General features: G+C 35.4%; 4 long non-coding RNA genes and 1 pseudogene across 7 annotated transcripts; 1 reads left to right on the plus strand and 4 right to left on the minus strand.

Moving 5' to 3' along the window:
• Positions 1-2,996: 2,996 nt before the first annotated feature.
• Positions 2,997-4,009, minus strand: LOC147506191 (uncharacterized). Its single transcript, XR_015220752.1, has 3 exons — positions 3,897-4,009; positions 3,189-3,427; positions 2,997-3,094 (listed from the first exon to the last, which is right to left on the minus strand). It is a non-coding gene; the product is annotated as an uncharacterized LOC147506191 (long non-coding RNA).
• A 660-nt stretch (positions 4,010-4,669) lies between these two features.
• Positions 4,670-6,005, minus strand: LOC147506192 (uncharacterized). The gene is made up of 4 exons (XR_015220753.1): positions 5,980-6,005; positions 5,628-5,734; positions 4,993-5,118; positions 4,670-4,899 (listed from the first exon to the last, which is right to left on the minus strand). It is a non-coding gene; the product is annotated as an uncharacterized LOC147506192 (long non-coding RNA).
• Positions 6,006-6,069: 64 nt separating this feature from the next.
• Positions 6,070-8,644, minus strand: LOC147506193 (uncharacterized). Of its 4 annotated transcripts, XR_015220757.1 has the most exons (6): positions 8,620-8,644; positions 6,830-7,023; positions 6,655-6,732; positions 6,389-6,470; positions 6,198-6,311; positions 6,070-6,123 (listed from the first exon to the last, which is right to left on the minus strand). It is a non-coding gene; the product is annotated as an uncharacterized LOC147506193 (long non-coding RNA). The 4 variants fall into 4 exon arrangements; XR_015220754.1 differs by lacking the exon at positions 8,620-8,644 and having other exon boundaries at positions 6,830-7,350; XR_015220755.1 differs by lacking the exon at positions 8,620-8,644 and having other exon boundaries at positions 6,389-6,518; positions 6,830-7,350.
• A 588-nt stretch (positions 8,645-9,232) lies between these two features.
• On the minus strand, positions 9,233-9,902 carry LOC147506194 (uncharacterized). The gene is made up of 3 exons (XR_015220758.1): positions 9,866-9,902; positions 9,697-9,773; positions 9,233-9,286 (listed from the first exon to the last, which is right to left on the minus strand). It is a non-coding gene; the product is annotated as an uncharacterized LOC147506194 (long non-coding RNA).
• Positions 9,903-18,559: 8,657 nt separating this feature from the next.
• LOC147506195 (plasmodesmata-located protein 2-like) lies at positions 18,560-20,438 on the plus strand (annotated as a pseudogene).
• Positions 20,439-21,589: the final 1,151 nt, after the last annotated feature.

Below are 21,589 nucleotides of genomic sequence, written 5' to 3' on the forward strand. Positions count from 1 at the left end.
ATTTCTTTGAACAAACAACTTACCGCCGGGTGTGTCATTCCCAATATCTACTCTGTCTTCTTCAATAAACTCCCCTACAACTACTTTGTTGGGTTTACAAATATCTGCCAAAACACTTTTTAAATTAATTCACCGCAAATAAAGACAAACTAAAATGGAATAAGGGGGAGGGGCGAGCTCAGTACCATCTGTCATTTTATTCATGTACACAAGGGGAAGCACATGAATGTACGACATCATCATCCTCATCCATCAAATCACTTCTTTCTATTCTAGAAATCAGAATCCGTAAATCTCCCATCTTTTTACACCTCATCGACTTAATTGTTTTCTTGTAGTCATCCACATCTTCAACAGTGCACGGATGGCTGTAAACCAAAAAACATAACTTCAGTGGTTTAATTTTGCTTATTTTCTCAATAAAGTATAATGAAATCGTCTAATGGACAGTTCACAGAACAACTTTGAAGCTTCGTTACCCCACCGGAGTACCTACCACCACCACCAGTATCATCTGCTTCGAATTTTCCATCATAACTGCATAAGAATTGAAAACTTTCCCCCGTCGCCATTTCCACCTATCTTGGAGAACCTCCACCTGAGACAAAAGGAAATGAAATAATGAAATAACATTGAAATAAAGACTCAGACTGTATTAATATACATAACTGTAATTGGACGCCAACAAAACCAAATGCAAACGACAGTGTAAGAGGACTACAACAACAACTTAACTGAGTACTGAACTTAATAATTCACCTATAGAATCACTCAAACTTTGACCTACAATTCACTGAAACTTTTAGACGACAAATTAAATGTATGGACGAATAGATAAAATTAAATGCAATAATGGCTTTGTATAACCTACCTAGTACATAGAAGATTTTCACCAATGGTCGTTCGGAAATTGAAGAAGAAGCTTTCCTTCTTCAATGAACTCTTTAACTTATTTTTCCTCTAAGGAGTATTGTGTGGTGGTCGAGAGTACAATTTTGAAAAGCGTGTATTTAATTTTTTTTCAATATTTTTTTGATTGTTTACTTTTCGTTTAGGAGAGAGAGAAATTTTACATGCATTAAATGCATGGAAATGATGCTGGCCCAGTGAAGGGTATTACATTGTAAATAAAGTGTTTTTGAGGTTACTTATTTAAGGGGTATTATTTGTAAATTTGAAAACTGCTAGGTCAACGAGGCCAAAACCACGGTCAACAACGTTCGGTATTTGAATAAATGGTCAACTGGTGGTTATGACAATAATAAATAGTCAACGTCCAGTTATTTAAGAGTTCCTTCGCTAAAACCAAAAGCACTACCATCCACAAAGTCGAAAAACAAAAATACACTCTGAATGAATTGAAAAGACTTTTTTTTTTGCAGGCAAAATGTGAATATTATATATAATAATAAGGTTACAAAATAGGGGTTAAGCACCACCCGGGATGGATTAAGTTCCCACTTTGAATCCAAAATAATATATTTCATGAAGGTGATAAAGCCTTCATTCTAATTTCTAAACCATGTGTGTTTCCAGTAAGAATAATTCATTTATATCTTGCTGAAATGTTTCTAGTCCTGGGTGGACGAGGAGTTGGATCGACATCTTTCCCCTTTGTCTTGCTTCCTTTCTTCTTCTGAATCTGCCATGGTTCCTCACCATCCTTTGAGTTATCCTCGTCTTCAGCATGCTCCTGCACCATCCATGCAGGCTTATACTTTTTCATTGCTATCGTCTGCCATGTTTCTTCACCATCCTCGACATTATCATCTTCATCGGCGAGTTCAACCCAATTAACCGATTTTAGCAATGAATTTGCCTCATTCAATAATTTGAGCATGTTTCCCTCTCCAATAGTGGTAGAAGAATTGAACTCAGCCATTCTCATCGTTGAAGAGGAATCGGGCTCTACCGCTCCACTCTTCATAGTCCTCGCAATGGGAGAATAGGAATAATTGAAAAGACTAAAACCCCAACAAACTCTATAAATCTTTCATCATTTGAAATCAAAATCTATTTCTCTAAAACTCCTCAAAACCAAAGTTACGCGACTTGAAACAAAACCACCCCTCAATGGGCTTTTCAATCATAGGCCACCCCTTCTATCTCATTTCTCCAACTCTTATTAGCTTAACTACACTTGCATTTCTATCATGCTCCAGCGTAGTACGTATTAGACAATAGTCCACGTCAGCTAGTTTCCAGAAGAAAGTTTGTTAGTGAAGAAACCGTATTCTGTTAGTTAGTTAGTTTTCTGTTTTGAATTCAGTTAGACAATGAATGTAATACTATATAAAGTGTAATTGTAGTTCATAAACATTTCAATGAGAATACTATTGTTCAACATGCACTACTACAGAATGACACTTATACCACTGTTTTTAAGTGTGGTATAAATATATTTACCACTGTTATACAACCGTGACAATAGGTGGTGTGGTATATAATAATAACAAAACTGTGGTATATATGTTTAACGGATACCACGGTTTTTTAAAAAACCGTGGTTTGTAATGCCCATTATATACCACGGTTGTCAACATAACCGTGGCATATAAGCTATTGAAACTATGGTTTATATTAGTGTATGTGTTATAATACCGTGGTATATAGTTATACTAAATACTACGGCTTATGCCAAACCGTGGTATATATATATATATATATATATATATATATATATATATATATATATATATATATATAATAATGCTAGTAACAGTCTTCCACTTAACAACCAAACCTGCATAACAAAATTTACACAGCCTGCCTACATACAACATTTCCATCTTCCCAACAAATTCCAAAATGTACAATAAACTATCAAACATTGCAAAAAAAAGATAATAATAATAAAAAAAAACTTCCATTAATTTTTTGAGTGCACTAAGAAAACAAACTTCAAATTCCTTTTCATAAATTAAAAAGATAAGACTCATAAATTAAACCGGAGGGTCCGAACATAGCTAAAACTCATCCTCATTAAACTTCCGATTTGAAACACCCCATTTTCCTGGATGAACTGAATAATATCGAGTCGAACACCGTCAAGTTCATCTTGCGTGTATGTCTCCTTCAGTTCTAAATTTATTATCTGGATGAGTCAAAGCACAACATGTGGAGTTACTATATAAGAATAAGGCGAAGTTGTTGAGCCAAATAAAGTGTTTGTCAAAACTTTCGAATACCTTATTTTCAAATGATCTAGTTGAACAAGCTTCTGCTATTTCCCTCATAAACTTCATTGTATAATACCCACACTCTATGCCACCTGGTTAATATGGGCCCTAACATATAGACTCACAACATATGTAAACATATACTTTTCAAAGAAAAAGACAATAATGTGTAGGATTTGTTTACCTTGATCTTGTCCCACTTCAACGAAACTTGTTTCCCATCAACCCTTTGCAATGTGAGGACCGCACTTCACAATAAGATAAATGCAAAACATTTAATTCACAAGGTTTAGAGACAACCAATAGAAACTAAGCCACGTTTTATTAAAAGCGAAACATGATTCACTCCCACATAGTTTGTACATCTGAGGTTTTCACCTCACACATGGCTGCCAAGAGGTTTGAGAATAGATGCATTGAAAGAGAATCGAAGAAACTAGAAAGATTAAGGCAAAACACCACCAGGTAATAGGGGTAAACAAGTAGGCCCCTCATCAGACGATTTACTCCATCCATAAATTAACATTTTTTTATGGTAAGGATGATCAATGATAATCATCAACTTGACACATTATGAAACAAAAAGGAATAAGGTGATTCGCAGTATCTTCAAAACCAAATTAATATGAATGGAAAATCAGGAAAAAAAAATATCAATCATTTACTTCCTAAGTTGCACTGCAATAAAAAAAGTAATATCAGAGAAGGTGTCCTTACCGGAGAGTTGATGTAGCTTGCCCCTTGCCCAAAAGATCCCTGATGAGTGAGCTGTGAAATTCAATTACCCGTATTTACAACAACTCTTTAAATCCCAAAAGACCATTGAAATGTAATAATACACAGGAACTTTGACCCGATTGAACTCCGGCCGACCTCTTTTCTACCATGACCACCCTTCCACGGATCCTTTGCTATCACCACAGCGAAATTGCAATTCCTCGGATAAATTAAATATCGTGTAGAAAATTAAGCTACAATTGACAAGTCACGAGAATGGATTAAACTACTTTGTAGTGTCCTCTCCATTTTCAAGTAGAGAGAGAGAGAGAGAGAGAGAAGGGGGGTTACCAAGTCCAACATTTTTTTTTGTATTATGTAAGACAACCTTGCAAGAAACCCAAAGAAAATGACGTAGCCGGCCTTTGGAATATATGTTGTTTCATTTTTTTATGTTTCAAAAGAAAAGTAATCTGAGGGATAAATAAATTCCATAGTCTCTAACAAGTAGATAGATTCAAAAGAATAAAAAACACAAAATGTAATGAGAAATATTTGATTTTTCTGTTTCTCCAGGATCAAGCTTATATGTTGAGAGCAATGAACCACTTATAGGATCAACACAGCAAATGTCAGACGAACTAAAATAAGAACCCACCTACAATATTCTTTTATTCATCCATAAATCTATCAATCTCTACCCCAAACACCATTTCCAACATAGCACAATCACAAATACATTCCACAACAAGATGCTAGTAACCGGCATAATATTATAAAAGAAAGCAAGAATAAGATATACTCATATATATCTATCTTAATTAACACATTTGAACTACTAAGAATTGGCAATTTCCATTGAAGAAGTTCATAAAATACAAGATGAGAACATAACTACATAACTTTAATGGTAGATTTACATACTAATTAGCCACCAATTACAGATGAACCATACATTGGAACATAAGAATCACCACTCATGTTCTAGTTCCACATCTATTTCCTATAAAAAAAACAAAAAACAAAATATTACACTACAAAAAAAAACAAAAAGGCCTTTGATATTGGAAGATTAAGATCAAGTTTGAAGACTTACTCTATTACTCCTCTTTGGTTGATTGCACAAGGATAAAATGCAACTCCAACTATATTCCAATTAATCTCACTCAATGCTCTTTGACTCCCGTTTCTAGCCCGGTCTTTCCTCGCATTCGCAAACCTTCTTCATAGATCATACAAAATATCAAAAACCCATGTTATTAAGTAGACTTTACAACTAAAATTAATATAATCAAGACCAAGTCTCAAAATTATATCAAACTTTTCTATCCCGAGTCATAAATTTACAATCAATGACCAAGAAACAAAAATATACATCAAACTAAACTAATTCAGTCACACCAAACAAGTATTTGCCGACAAAGCTAGACCCACTAAGTGTATACGTACCAGCACCAATAAATTTGCTAACGTCCAAGAAATTATTTATTATCAATTCCTTGTCATATATGGTGTTATTAATACAAACATGGCTCAAACTAATCTAACTTTAGCCAAAAAGATGAACTGAGAAGTTCATGTTAATTGGCATAGTGACTTACAAAAGAATCACAACTTAATTAATTCATTTGCAGCAAGCAAGCTAAATGGACATAATTCTAAGGCATCAACTTCATACATTTCCAACTTTAATAAATTGGTTAAATAACTAGTGTTAGTTTAAAAGTAAACCTGCACATAGCCAATAGCAGCCCATGATGCACATCCGTGAAGATTTTGCTCCATTACTCATATGGTATTCACACAATCACATTCCCTTAATGTACGACCATGCATTACTGTTGCAAAAAAAAAAAAGGCAGATAAGAACAATGTGGTAATCTGTTTGATCTTCTGGCTCATCAATCATAACATATACCAAATCAAACCTTAATAAGATAGCAGGAGGAAGAGCCACATTGTACTGGAAAGAAGAGATGCAGGTCATTTTTATTTCCACATTTCATAGATGATACACACTGACATAATCAGTTCTCTACTATATTGGTCTTAAAATCAACATAAAGGTGCAAACATTTCTCACCTTTAGTGGTTTTGACTTGTCATGCCATGCCCCGATGGGGTTGGCAAAGGCTAAAATTGATGTTCGAGCATTTAATGTCGCTGTATTCAGATTCCCGCTTTTGTGATACTTGGTCTGTTGTTCCATGGCTTCATGAATGGCAACCTTTAAAGAGATCAGACAGTTAGAGAAAACTTTCAGGTCCCTCGAAAGTTGAAGTCTAAATAACAGATGGTTACCTGATCTCTAACATCCATTTTATCAAATTCATCTATGCAACAAATTCCATTATCATCAAGCATTAGAGCACCAAGAGCAGTAGAGCAAGCATATTCCCTCGAAAGCATGTTCCACTATCAGCAAGCATTATCCGCAAGCATTAGAGCAACATATTCCCTCAAAAGCTTAAGTCTAAATAATAGATGGTTACCTTATGGTTTGCACATCTTTTTTGTCACTCTTTGGTAATCGGACCAGCTTTCAATTCGAAACAACCAAAGTCATACAATCACCTTAAAACAAGTAAACCTTTGATAACTTTGTAGGAGTACCAAGAGGAGCTGTAATATTGAGCAACTCGACCCGACTTACAGAGTATTTAGGCATAGCGACAGATTTTTAGCATAAATTTAATGTGTTTGTTGAAAAAGGAAGAAGTCTATATAGCATAACATTTCTAAGTAACCAAGAGCTCACCCTGAATTGTTGGCTATCATCATCCTCCCCATCTCTCTTGCTATTTCTTATATCGCTATCTCTTCGACCATCAGATATCTGATTAAGAGCATACAAAGGAAACAATTTAAATGAAAGACTACTACAAATACAAATAAATAAAATGATGAGCTAGGAACATAAAATGGGCACAAACCTTAACAGAGTTAGCAATGAACGCAAGGCGATACGAGAGGTCTCTCACTCCTAGTGCCCGAAAGCCTCTTACACCTTCATTTCCGCCAGAAGATTTTGGGCGCTGAGACCTCTCTCCTACATTCTGCTCTTTCACCTGGTGAAGCAAGTGCCATTATGTCTGGTATTACAACCAACGTACCCGTGAAAATGACCCTGTGGAAGAGAAGAATTGCAAATTATCCAATCACAATCAAAATTCTCTCACTCCCCCAATCAATTATCATATAAATTAATAACTTCAAAGCCATATAATAAACAAAACAAAGATCTTAACAATACTTAATTAGTTTTTGTGTGTCCCATCAGATGGTAGAAAGATCTTGGTTTACCAGATAAGTTGGGCCTTGCCAGAGACAGGTTGGTGGAAAGTTTCTTAGCGTCAGTTGGAGCAGCCTATAAAACTCAGTACCACTGTTGTAGGGAATGGATAACTCGAGCTATTTTTCTCATACTGATAATTGATGGTATCTATGAACTAAAACTTTTCTGAGACTCATGTAAAAGGTTGGTGGCTACGCTTATATAAATAAGTTCGAATGTCGCTTAACCGGTATATGACTAAAAACTTTCCTTCAGGTGGGATCTCAAGGCAATGGACCTAATGCCATACTACATGATAATGTTTCTTGGCTCTTTTCAACATGTAGAACAACATTCTCTACTTGACATACAAAGAAAAGGGTATTGATATCTTACCACATTTGACTAAAACGGTATTTCATCATATTATATATGCACCTATCACATTCTAATTGGTATACATCATCTACACTTTGTAATTTGCGCTGTTTTTTTCTTCTTTATTATCCCAGTGGGCAGATTTTTGTAAAGCAGTCAAAACCTACACTTTTGTTAACTAAATAAACTATTAACATGATCAAAGGCCTACACCAGAAGGGAGACAAAAGTCCAAGACATTTATGGTGTCCTCGAAAGCGAAACAGACCGTCATGTCCTTCGACTTCTTATGAACTTACCCCTGCATTTTAGGCCAGAGTTAAACAACAAGAACTCATCAATCACTACGCCTACGCCAAAAGAGAACAATATAAGAGAGATTAGTTATTCTAGTTTAGTCTGAAATAAGAAATAGTTCTTCCTATGAATTATTATGTGGTATCCTCTTGTATATTCCAATTATCCCGCCTTAGGTTCTTTTCACTCCAAAGGAAGTGATTGATGCGAATATAACACATCTAACAAGTTCACATATTCTTTTTTGGTATTTCATTTCATAAATGAATTTCTAACTCTGTTTTCCAGTTGTTATGAACTACTCTTTCTCAACACAGATTAAGAAATATATCCAGTTAATATGACTCCCAAAAATGAATATCCTCTCCCAGTCAATCCATTAAAGTTTGGGCCAATGTTTTGTTTCATTACTTGAGATCCATATCTCTAGAAAACACCGCTAAAGTAATAGTTCTACATTGACTATTTCATTAGTAGTATACTTATTTATAACAACCCATCCACTCCTATGTTATGGACAGAAAATGTGTAACACATGAATTGCATGTGCCAATCCACTAATAGTGTAATAGATCGTAAAACAGTCAAGTCAACAGAATTATATAAACTAAAAAATAATAATGTAATCTCTAAAAACAATTCATAGACGAGAAAAATAAAGTAACAAAATAACAGAAACGGTGGTATTACATGATAAGTTAAGCAATGAATATGCTGATAAAACATAAATAAATAAAATAATAAAATAATTATCTCAGCAATAATAAATTTTACCTTCTGCAAACACCTCTACCTAACTTTCGGATCGGTGTTATTCACATGAAGTCGCGGACACCTTTACGCCAGACGAAGCAATGGACAGATGATGCACGGTGTGTGTGAGTGAGTTCACATCCCAAAGACTAATGGCCTCTCGCTTCAGCTATAACAACCTTCCCTCTATTTCTCGGTAAAATTTAACAGATTTGCTATAGTAATTAGGTGCCCGTAAATCAAAGGGAATGAAGCAACGTGAGCGTGATACACAATACAACATGAGAACATTTAAACTAACTAAAATCTATCATATAAAAATGCAACCTTTGGCCATCGTTGACAAGTTATACCAATCTATTGTTAACATACACCCTGAAAAATACATGTAAATTGTTAACATACCAATCCATTGTTGACAAGTTATCCAATACATGTAAATTTGTGATTGGTAAGATAGAGCAGCTACACCCTTGCATTCCCTTAGCTCATTCTCCAAGTTCAGTTTTTCTTCTTGCTTTCGATGAGTAGAGCTCTTGAAACTTATCTGCTTGCTGCAATTTAGATATATCAGTTCACGTATCTGTATATTGATCAAATAAAAATAATATATAAGATGAGAGATAAGCTATACCTTTGAACTTAGGTCTAAATCAATCTCCAGCTGCTCTATCTTCTCATTCATGGCCTGGAAGGAAGTAAAAATATCATTGTTTACGGCCCAATAATGTGAATATCATAGAAAACAACACAAGCAAAATGGGAACATATAGTGCATCTACAAAGCAGATGACCGTTGTGTTAATGAAAAAACCAACCATAGAATTCCTAGGTCAAAAGTAAAACCATATGACTTATCACTTCCTTTCAGATGACATTATAGAAATTCCAAAGGAAATCAACCATATAATCCAGAGACTAATGAAAGGCAATTTACGACTATTCCATTAAAAGCATTCAAACTGGACCATCACCTTTGCATTTTCTAAATGGAGAAAACAGAGACAAAACCTTAAAAGATGGCATAACGAAGCAGATCTAGTTGACGTTAAGTGAGTACATCAAACTCAAAAAGGTTGATAGCTACCAAAGACAAACCTTTTTGTCAGCCTCATCTTGAACAAATCTCTCATGAGGAACATAAACTCCATTCTTTTCCCTTGCTGCTCGCACATCTATTACCAGTTTGTCGAGATTAAGATCTATAATAAGTAAGAAATTTCTCAACTGGAATACGCAAAGTGAAAAAACTCAACAGTCATCAAACCTTGTTTCATTCTTTCCATTTCTAAGTACGGATCTTTTCAAAGAAAAGTGGCCTTAGACATTTTCTGGTTTACCTGAAAGAAATAACATTATATATCAGCTAAGTATTTGAGAAGAACTTGGTACAGGAAAAATGAGTAGTGTACTCATGCAAACCTCCGGCTTGTTTTTTATATTTTTAGCACGACATGCATAATCAAGAGTGCTTAGCGTTTCCTCAAGACAATGCACAGCTGGAGAAATTGTCGCAATAATGCATGTTTTTGTTTTTCCACCCAATGAGTCACGTAAAAGCCGTGTAAGCTTACTGTCCCTGCATGAATTGGTAACAAAAAGGGCATTACATCAACAATCAGGGACCAGACGTAAAATAACCGAAAGCAATTCCTATTGACATAAACCTCAGATGGTATGTGAGCGGGAATGTTCCACAAGTGCATTTATGACACGACCAAGTGTTAGTAAGCTCTTGTTTATCTCCCCTGCTTCCCTTGCCCGACCTGAAAACCAATTAACAACAAAATAAACAAAAAGAATAAAAGAATAATAAATAAAGACGGTCGATTCATTGATCAGAACACTGCTTTTTCATTGTTCGTCACATCATAGGCCATCAATAGCATATTCATATGTTTAGAAGACAAACTAAATTTTAATAACCTTGGTCTATCTTGGTCTGACAGAACGAGGCACCTAATGATACTCTAGAACATTGATTAGATGCAACTACAGCTATGAAGGGATTACGATTCAGATGCCTGACACCACATATTGAGTTTAAAAGAAACTGAGAAAACATTTAATCCAATACATGTAAATTTGTGATTGGTATGTGGACGCCAATTTAATTTTTCATATATCAAAACAGGAAAATGTCCAGGAACAAGTTATCCAATACATGTAAATTTGTGATTGGTAAGATAGAGCAGCTACACCTTGCATTCCCTTAGCTCATTCTCCAAGTCCAGTTTTTCTTCTTGCTCAGTAAGGTAGAGCTCTTGAAACTTATCTGCTTGTACCTTTGGCCATCGTTGACAAGTTATACCAATCTATTGTTAACATACACCCTGAAAATCTTATGTCAAGACAAACCCAAAAGCTAATTCCTAAATTTTTTAAAAATGGAAACAATAGAAATTGTAAATAAAAGATGATTCACTATACAAAACGCTACCTTGGACAATGAAGAATCTTTCTTGAGCAGATTGAGCAATTGATTATACAAATCCAACTCCTTAGCCAAAACCCTAACTGTTACAAAGAAAGAAGAAGAGAAGATTAAGAGAATTGAAGGAAAGAAGAGAAGAGAAATGGAGAAGATGACGACTTGACTGGAGCCACACTAGCGGGCGGCGATCTGATGCTTGATGGCGGTTTTCTCCGATGCTTACCTCACTTTTCTCTTTTATTGAAAGGGTGTGAGAGATGAGCACCGAGAATGAAAAACATCCTCACCCTATTTTCATTTGTTTTCAATTTTTCTTTTATTTTTTTGGCAATAGGTCACACTTCCTATCCGTCACCGGGGTAAATGTTACTAAATAAACCAAATATTTGCCTACAAAAAATGTAACGGTTGGTACCATTTCCAACGGAAAGTATGTGTGACAAACATTGTAACGGATGAATAAGTGTTAGCAATCAATTTTACTAAATGTTGCAAAATATGTGTGACAAACATTGTAACGGATGAATAAGTGTCAGCAATCAATTTTACTAAATGTTGCAAAATCAGTGTTATGGTGTAGTGGAGAGACCGAGAGAATAGCGGGAATCCAATTTGAATGAGTTTCGTACTGTGTATATTTTTTTCACGTATTTGACTATTTGGCATAAAGTCATAAACCAGTAGAAAGTGGCAAATTTATATACCACTGTTTATGTTTAAGGTAGTGGGGATGTGGAGTACTCTCATCTTTGGAAAAAAACTAACCATGGTATATGGCCCAACTTATCCCACGGTTTTCATGTAATCGTGGCATATACTAGTAAACCAATGACCAAAAAAATTTCCGCCGTGGTATATAAGTATTTCCCACGGTTTTTGGAAGAACCGTGGTATAAACGTTCTTATTGACCGTGGTATATGTGTCATTCTGTAGTAGTGATTACACGTTAAACAAGTTTCCACAAGAAGTTTAGGCAGAACTCGAAGTAAAAGCAATAGAAATATTGAACAGATAAACCTATGCTCACTCTTCACATATTCATCAGTTACTAGTTACTACCATCACCACAATCATTCAAAACATACACATTCAACCATATAAATATTGCACCACGAAGCGAAGGCAACACAAAAGCAGTCCAAGCAAGCAACTAAGAACAGCTATGGCGCCGCTCCCCACCATAAGCAAAATAAGCATTTGAGCCTGAAATCACAATCACTAGGCGGCGAATAGCTATCATACTTTCGCTATAAATAATAACAAGTCAGGTAGTCTCCTCACTTCCAAACAACCGGTTACGTTGCACACTCATTTGCCTGCACGACAAACTTGATCCCACACTATACAGGCAGGTGCACATCAACATAGCAAAAGGAAGCAAGTAGATACTAGCGGTGATGAACAATCTAACCATATAAGTTATTCTATTTCAGTATTGTGTAGCTCTACTATAATAGAGAAAGTTCTGCTATGCACCTCTCGCCAAGACTAGTTTAGTTGCCTTTCAATCAAAGGCCATATTCTTTGCATTCCTACTCTTGATTCAATTCCTTCGACACCTTCCACCAGCATTGGCTTCACGCTTCGCCCCTATCCCAACAATATTCCAACAAGCCCATCTAAGAGCTTCACCAACTCAGCTATCCGGGAATTCAGGCAGCAAAGCAGCACCAGGGAAGTCAATTAGTAGGGAAGTGTTCGAGGGCCCTCGCTCTCGAAATCCACTAAGAGATGCATTCTTGGCTCGACCAATCAATCACTACTATAAAAAAAAAAATCCATGATACCATAAAGAAAAGTTACACAACGTAAGGTCTTTGCGGGATAAGGAGAATAAGTCTTTGGGTACAAGTACCGGTGCCATAAAGAAATGTCACTAAAGTCAAGAGCTATCACGCCCGAACCGGCAACCTCTATCTTCTTATGTCGCTTTGCTTGCAACTCCGAGGTTTCGATTGACTTCACTTTTTCCAGGGAATAGCTAATCCCATGGAACCAAACCCTCCCCGAATCGCATAAAAAGGAAATTATTTATGAACCAATTCGGATAAAGATAAAGTTTTAGTTTCTATTTGAAATCCAAGAATGCTTTCAAATCAGATTTAAACTTTCCAAACCCTAAATACTCAAGAAATTAGGCTTATAAGAACTGGGGTTCTCGAAAACCAAAGCTTCAACATTAATTCAATTAAATATGACAAGTGAAACCCCAATTAGCGAAAATATCAAAAGATGGTATTTGTAGAATTGCCTTCTGACGTAAGAACACAAAAGATATAATTTTTTACCTTTGTATATCGAAATAAAAAGAGGCGTCCGTCCTCCACCCATAAATCCCAACGATTTAATAATAACTCTAATTCATCCAACAAAGTGGGGTGGCGATCTTCTCGTTGGTTTGAAGTGCGGTTTGAGCTATGTCTTTCTAAATTTTTCTTGTGTTTTAGATAATATATGATAAGGTGGACCTTTACCTACGGCTCTTGACAAAGATAACAAGATCTAAAGCCGTTCACACATGTATCCCACGGTTGAAACCATAGCAACAGCCACGGCTAAAAGTGTAAAACTAATAGTGGCTATGAGTTCCAAAATAGTGCTATGGACCTTTGAGCGATGGCGGCGACCAACATCCGTTGGTTATTTAGCTAGGTAATTAGCCGTGGGTAAAATATACCGGGCTTCCATGGCAAAAAATCCCATTTTCTTGTAGTGCTAACTTCGTTCTCAAACCGAAATCTGAAATCCAATTAAAACCTTAATTGGATTTTCCTCACGAAAATAAAAACCTTAATTTTCCAAACCCTAAAAAGAAAAGAATAATTGAAGAAGAAGAAGGAAAGTAAAAACTAACAAAAGAAGAAAGAAAAAAAACTTACCTTCGTTTTAGATGAAGAAGTACTGGTTTGAGCCAACCACTTCCCTCCTTTGAAAGTGAGAGAGAGGAGTGCGGGATTGGTTTTATACTGTTTCTTATTTTTCAATTTTTTTTCTTTTTTATTTTATTTCTGACGATATCCATATGTTAGTCAACCGTGACAAATTAATTCCGATAATTATCTAAAATTTAAGTAACATATAAAGTACATGCTAACGCTTTATAAACGTTAATAATTGTGTCACGGTTAAAAAAACGTTACAAGTGAAAAATGAGAGCGTTACAAAATTACCCTTTTGGTGTAGTGGGGAATCCAATTTGAATGAGTTTCGTACTGTGTATTTTTTTTTCCGCATATTTGACTATTTGGCATAAAGTCATAAACCACGGTAGAAAGTGAAAAATTTATATACCACTGTTTATGTTTAAGGTAGTGGGGATGTGAAGTACTCTCATGTTGAAAAAAAAACTAACCATGGTATATGGCCCAACTTATCCCACGGTTTTCATGTAACTGTGGCATATACTAGTAAACCAATGACCAAAGAAATTTCCGCCATGGTATATAAGTATTTCCCACGGTTTTTGGAAGAACCGTGGTATAAACGTTCTTATTGACCGTGGTATATGTGTCATTCTGTAGTAGTGATGGTATCGGAGCAGAGAAACCAAATGGTGATCTCGATCCCTTTTTCAATAAATTTCCTCATCCTCAAAAATCAATTTCTCTAATCAAGTTTTTTGATCGAATCAAACCTTTGATTCAATCAATCTTTACTCAATCAACCACGAAATCAAGCTTTTGATTTCATTTTTCAAATTTAAGATCTATCCTCAATCAACCACGAAATCAAGTTCTTGATTTCATTTTTCAGTTTCTTTTTCACATCAATCATCGATTTCACTAAACATCATGAATACCTCAACCAACATTGCTAATTTTGTTCCAATCAAGCTAAGCAAAGACAATTATCTGCTATGGAAGTCTTTATTTCTTCCAATTCTAAGAAGCAATGGTTTAACAAGCTTCATTGATGGAACAGGAGTGTGTCCACGATAAATTTTAGTCAATCGGTTTCGAGAATCAAGAGTTGATAATCGTGAATCCGTGAGTTTACTTGAATGGAATAAGAAGGATCAAAACTTACTTATCTGATTAAATGCTATTATCTCCGAATCACTACTTCCTTATGTTGTTGGAGCTCCAACAAAGAAGAATTCTATGGAGCACTCTAGAAAAAAACGTTTCTCATCAATTTCTCGCTCGCAAAGCTTCAACTCAAATCAAAGCTTCAAAACTTGAAGAAAGGTAACTTAACTATCTCTGAAATTTTTCAGAAAAGTAAAAGAAATTTCGATAATCTTCTTGGCTGTTGAGTCTTTGTTGAAGAAGAAGATTTGATAATGTATGTTTTGAATGGATTATCTTCGATTATGATACGTTTGGTACATCTCGAGAATGAGAACCGAACAAGTAAGTTTGGATGAATTACATGGGTTGTTGCTAATGTAAGAATTGAATATTGAATTGAGGAATCTCAATTTAATGCAAAATATCTTGTGAATCAAGCTTTTTCGGCCGTTAATCATAATCAATATTCAAGAGGGGGTTATAACAATAATAATGGTGGTTATAACAATAATAGAGGTGGTTATAGCGGCAATACTGGTGGGTTCAGAGGAGGTAACAATGGATATTATAGAGGCAGAGGAAGAATTAATAGAGGAGGACATAATAACACTGCTTATAATGGTGGAAATGGTTATACTGGTGGTCACAATGGTGGTGGTTTTCCACAGCAGTCTAATAGCCAAATCAACACTACAAACAAGTGTTTTCAGTCTGGACCTGCTGGTACAAGACCAGTTTGCCAAATTTGTGGAAAGCTAGGTCATTATGCTATTGATTGTTATGACCGTATGAATTTTGCCTTTCAAGGTAAGATTCCACCAAAAACTTTAAAGGCTATGGTAGCCCACAGGAGCAATGAAACATCAACATCAGGTTATGGAAACACTCAATACTGATTCTCAACATGATGGACAATATGATCCTACCGCAAGTTCAAGCTGGTATATGGATAGTGGTGCAACCAACCACATGACTTCGATGTTGGAAATCTGAATTATCATCAACCTTATTGTGGTGGAGATCAAGTTCAGTTGGGAGATGGTCTCAATCTTAACATTGCAAACATTGGTAAAGCACTTCTAAAACTCCTACTCAATCTACTTTCCAGTTAAACAACATCTTACATATTCCTAAGATTTCACAAAACCTTCTCTCAGTACACAAATTTACTAGTGACAATGATCGCACTATTATATTTACATCATCTCATTTCTTTGTCAAGGACAACAAAACACGAAAGATCCGTTTTCAGGGGACAAACTAAGCATGGCCTCTATCCCATTTCATTATCATCCACTGGTCAAGACTCACATTTGCATACAAAGATTCATTGGTGAAAGATCAAGTTCCAATTATTTGGCACCAAAGATTAGGACATCCAAATAGTTCTATTCTCGCATAAAGTTGTTCATCAAGATGACTTGCCCTTGAACACAAAACTAGCAAGCATACTTTCTGCACTTCATGTCAATTTGGCAAAAGTTCTCAGCTTCCTTTTGTTTTGTCTACTTCCAAGTGTAATAAACCTTTACAGCTTTTACATGTAGACCTATGGGGTCCTTCACCCAGACTCTCGTAAAAGGATTCAAATACTATGCATCAATAATAGATGATTTCTCAAATTATTGTTGGATTTTTCCACTATGTGTCAAATCTGATTTACGTAAAGTATTTCAAATTTTCAAACTTCAAGTTGAAAATCTCTTAAACACCAAAATCAAAAATTTTAGATCGGATTAATGGTGGTGAGTTTACAAGCAATGTTTTTGAAGATTTTCTGTCAAATTCAGGAATCAAACATCAATTCAAATGTCCTCACACTCCACAACAAAATGGTGTTGTGGAGAGGAAACACGATTATATATCTCTCGAAGTTAGGAAGAACCTTATTTGCTCAAAGTACTATTCCTTTTCATTCTTGGGTAGAAGTATTTGAAACGCGTCCATTTTTCTTATAAAACGTATTCCAAAGAAAGAGGTTTAACTTCATCTCACCTTATGAAAAACTTTTTCATAAAACACCAAAATACCTTTTCTTCAAAAGTTATGGGTGTGCATGCTATCCTTAATACTCCATATACATCAAATAAGTTTCAAGCAAGAAGTAAAGAGTGTGTTTTTCTTGGTTATAGTTTAAATCATCAAGGTTACAAGTGTCTTGACGTTTCAACTGGAAAAGTTTTTACTTCAAGAAATGTTGTCTTCAATGAAAATCATTTTCCATTCAAAAGTCTTCCTTCCAACCACAATGCATCTGAAACTTTCACAATACCTTTGATCATTCCCTTTTCTCAATTTTTACCTTCTTCCAACAATATACCTCAAACACCAAATTTCACTCACAGTCCTCCAGTTTCACATATTCCTGCAAATTCAACTTCAACACCTATCATATCTCAACCTTCTACCTCTGCTCAACCTCAATCATCTCAACCTTCTACCTCACAACCTACACAACTTCGTAAAATCAAAACAATTTGAAGAAGACCAGTCCCTCATTTGTGAATACTCATACAATGAACACAAGGTTAAAGGATGGTATTGTAAGGAAAAAGGCACTTCACTCTACTAAGCATCCTTTACCACTTATTTATAGTGCTTCAACTCTTTTACCTTCACTTCCAACATGTTTTAGTCAAGCTTTCAAGCAAAAAGAGTGGAGAGAAGCCATGGCTGAAGAATACAATGCATTACTCAAGACAAATACTTGGACCTTGGTTCCTTATAAGAATCAAAATGTAGTGCAGAACAAGTGGGTATTTCGAATCAAGCAAACTGCTGAAGGTAAACTAGACAAGTTGAAAGCTAGATTGGTGGCTAAAGGGTTTCAACAAAAGGCTGGAGTTGATTTCAGTGATATATACAGTCCTGTAGCAAAGCCTGCTACAATAAGATTGGTTCTTACCATTGCGGTTCAAAATGACTGGGTCATCAAACAATTGGATGTTAGCAATGCCTTCCTTCATGGTCACTTAAGAGAAGAGGTTTACATGGCACAACCTGCTGGTTTTATCAACAAGGACAAGCCATCATTTGTTTGTAAGTTAAACAAATCTTTGTATGGCCTAAAACAGGCTCCTCGTGCCTGGTATTCTGAACTTATGGGAGCTTTACTTGCATTGGGTTTTCAGACGTCTGAAGCAGATCACTCACTCTTTGTACAAATTCATCAAGACCTAGTTACTTACATTTTGGTGTATGTTGATGACATCTTACTTACAGGAAATTCATTGTCGCATTGTGAAACAATAATTCAGAGGTTGAGCATACAGTTTGCAATGAAAGACTTGGGAATATAAGTTACTTTCTAGGTTTTGCAGATTACAAGGACTAAAAACTATATGTTTTATGTCGGACTAAATATATTTTAGATATTCTTCAAAAAGCATGATATGTCGAAGCAAAGCCTGTCTCCACCCCAGCTGCTACTAATTCAAGACTTGATAATATCACTGGAGATTTATTAGAAGACTCTACAAAATACAGACAAATAGTTGGAGCCTTGCAATATCTTACATGGAGCAGACCAGATATTTCTTTCTCAGTAAATCAGGTTTGTCAGTACCTGCAATTTCCAAGAACTACTCATTTAGCTGCAGCAAAAGGATTTTAAGATATCTCAAAGGTACTTTAGATTATGGAATAATGATAAGAAAAGGAAGTTCACAAATTCAAGCTTTTTCAGACGCTGATTGGGCTGGATCAGTGTCAGACAGAAGATCTACAAGTGGTTATCTAGTATTCTATGGAAATACTCCAATTTCTTGGTCAGCAAAGAAGCAACCTACTGTCTCAAGATCAAGTACAGAGTCTGAGTACCGGTCATTAGCTCACACTGCAGCAGAACTTTCGTGGCTTAAAAACTTATTCAGAGATCTACACATTCCTATTTACACTCAACCACTCTTGTGGTGTGATAACATCAGTGCCATCTCATTAGCCTCAAATCCAGTGTTTCATGCACGCACTAAACATATTGAAGTGGATTACCATTTTGTAAGAGAACTTGTCACAAGCAAAGCAATTCAAATAAAATATGTCTGCAGCCAAGATCAACTAGCAGACATTCTGACAAAAGGCTTATCAAAGCAACGTCATCTCTATCTCCAATCCATGCTATCAGTAGTTTCTAAACCTACTTCTGCTTGAGGGGGTATATTAGACAATAGTCCACGTCAGCTAGTTTCCAGAAGAAAGTTTGTTAGTGAAGAAACTGTATTCTGTTAGTTAGTTAGTTTTCTGTTTTGAATTCAGTTAGACAATGAATGTAATACTATATAAAGTGTAATTGTAGTTCATAAACATTTCAATGAGAATACTATTGTTCAACAGTACGTACTAGTACTGCTTCAGATTATACCAACTTAGTCTACCAAGGTTGTGCAAAGCAAACTTTTCTAGACTCATCTAGTGTTCATTCACAAACCCTTTCAACACTATTTGATTCCCTTGTTTCTCAATCTTCAAAATCCAACTTCTTCAAAACAAGTTCAAGTGGTGACCAAGCTTCCATATCTGCTCTCTTCCAATGCAGAAGAGACCTTAGTTTTGGAGATTGCAACAACTGTGTAAGCAAACTTCCAAACATGTTGAATAGTTTATGTGAAAACACTATTTCAGGAAGAATTCAACTCTCAGGTTGCTACATTCCTTACGAACAAAATGGATCTCCTCAAGTGTCTAGTTTTGACTTGCTTCATAAAACTTGTAGTGCTACACAAGCAGAAGGAAGTGGATATGAAGAGAGAAGAGACGCGGCATTTGCTGCATTGAAGAAGGGAATGGTCAGTGGTTATGGATTTTACACAACAATATATGAATCAGTTTATGTGTTGGGACAATGTGAAGGTGATTTAAGTATTGGAGATTGTGGAGAGTGTGTGAAAAGTGCAGTTCAGATAGCTCAAGTGGAATGTAGAAATTCCAGCTCTGGTCAGATTTATTTGCACTAGTGTTTCATTAGCTATTCTTACTTTCCCAGTGGGATTTCAAGAACATATTCAGGTATATATTTCTTGGCCTCCTGCCTTCTATAACAAAATGTGCCACGTTGCTTAACTATAATTTTTTAATTAGTTTAGATTAGTGTGCCTTTTAATTAGTTGGTTACATTTGTGATTTGTTTGAATGACAGATGATGAGACAACACAAAATTCAGGGAAAAAAAATAGCTATTGTGGTAGGAGGGGCAGCAGGTGTAGGGCTTGGAGTTATATTTTTGATGTTCATCAAATCTTTAGTAAAGAAACATGAAGGTAAGGATTTTGTAACTAATGAAAAAAAATGACTAGAATGAAATGGATATCTTTGTTTAGTTTAATTGGTTTCTTCTTCATTATGGTATCTACTAGCTAGTGTTACTGTTGATGATGTCTTACTCCATGCAGATTATTAAAAGATGGAACAAAACTTGCTCGAAAAGTAATTTCTTACTTTTGAGGTGGGTGAATTTGGTGGGAAAGAGGGGTTATTAGCTAGGTGGATATTGTTGGTGGAAAAATCAGATTGTTGGGACTTGGGAAGAGAAGTGTCCAAATATTGGAGGAGTAAAAGGTGTAAATGGAAGGAGAAGAAGACATAAAGAGAAACACTGTCCTTTGTTAGCTTCATACCTTGTGAACATTGTACTCCATCAGTTTATCCTCTCATTGTATCTTTCCAATCTACTTAGACATTATATTTATTTAGTGTCTTTTTCCTTCTAAACAACATTTGATAGATTTTAAAGTTTGAACTATATAACAAATTCAAAGGGAATGCCGTTCAAGAACAATTTAAAAACCAATTTATAAAGAAAGTTCTGAACATGAAGCCGAATGCCAAGAACAATATTTCGTGAGTTTCATGAAACTTGCAGATATCGATTGTCATCCTGAATCCTGATAATGTAATAGCGTGACACACAACGCGACGACAAAGAAGTACATATATAGCTACATATAAGAGGATGTGGACCAAAATGTTGCTTATATCCCGAATCAAGTTTTCGTGTTTCTCTTTGTAAGTTGTTGTTGATTGTCAATGTGTGTGTGTGTTTGTGTGCAACAATTGATGAAATAATATGACAAAAGGGACAACTCTTTGTTGGTATGATGTGCTATGCAGTGCAACAAATTTGAGTAAATTTATGTTCACAAAATGAATGAGAAAAATAATACAGTCTAATTCAGGAAAAAAAATATATAGTTTTAGAGTGATACGGTGATTACATTTTTTGTTTGAAGAAAGTCCTCACTGAAAAATGGTTCTGTTTCTTTGGAGTAGTTAGTTATTTTTGACATTGTGGGTACTGTTTTTTTTTGTTTTGTTTGGACTTTGGAATTGCATGAACATGTCAGCATTCTATCCCAGTTCAACTAGTATAATGAATGTCAGCATGTGTTAACTGAAAATATTCATATTCATATAAGTTTTTGCATTTGGAATTCTGTTGTTTGAACTTTGAAGTTCTATTGCCCATATTCACCATATTCAATATTGTTTACTATGTTTAATTTTAGCTTATGAATTGAACTGATATAAGGTTTCTACAATGTAGCCTGCCAA

The sequence above is a fragment of the Coptis chinensis genome, chromosome 4 (assembly GCF_015680905.1).
Source record: "Coptis chinensis isolate HL-2020 chromosome 4, ASM1568090v1, whole genome shotgun sequence".
Lineage (NCBI taxonomy): Eukaryota > Viridiplantae > Streptophyta > Magnoliopsida > Ranunculales > Ranunculaceae > Coptis > Coptis chinensis.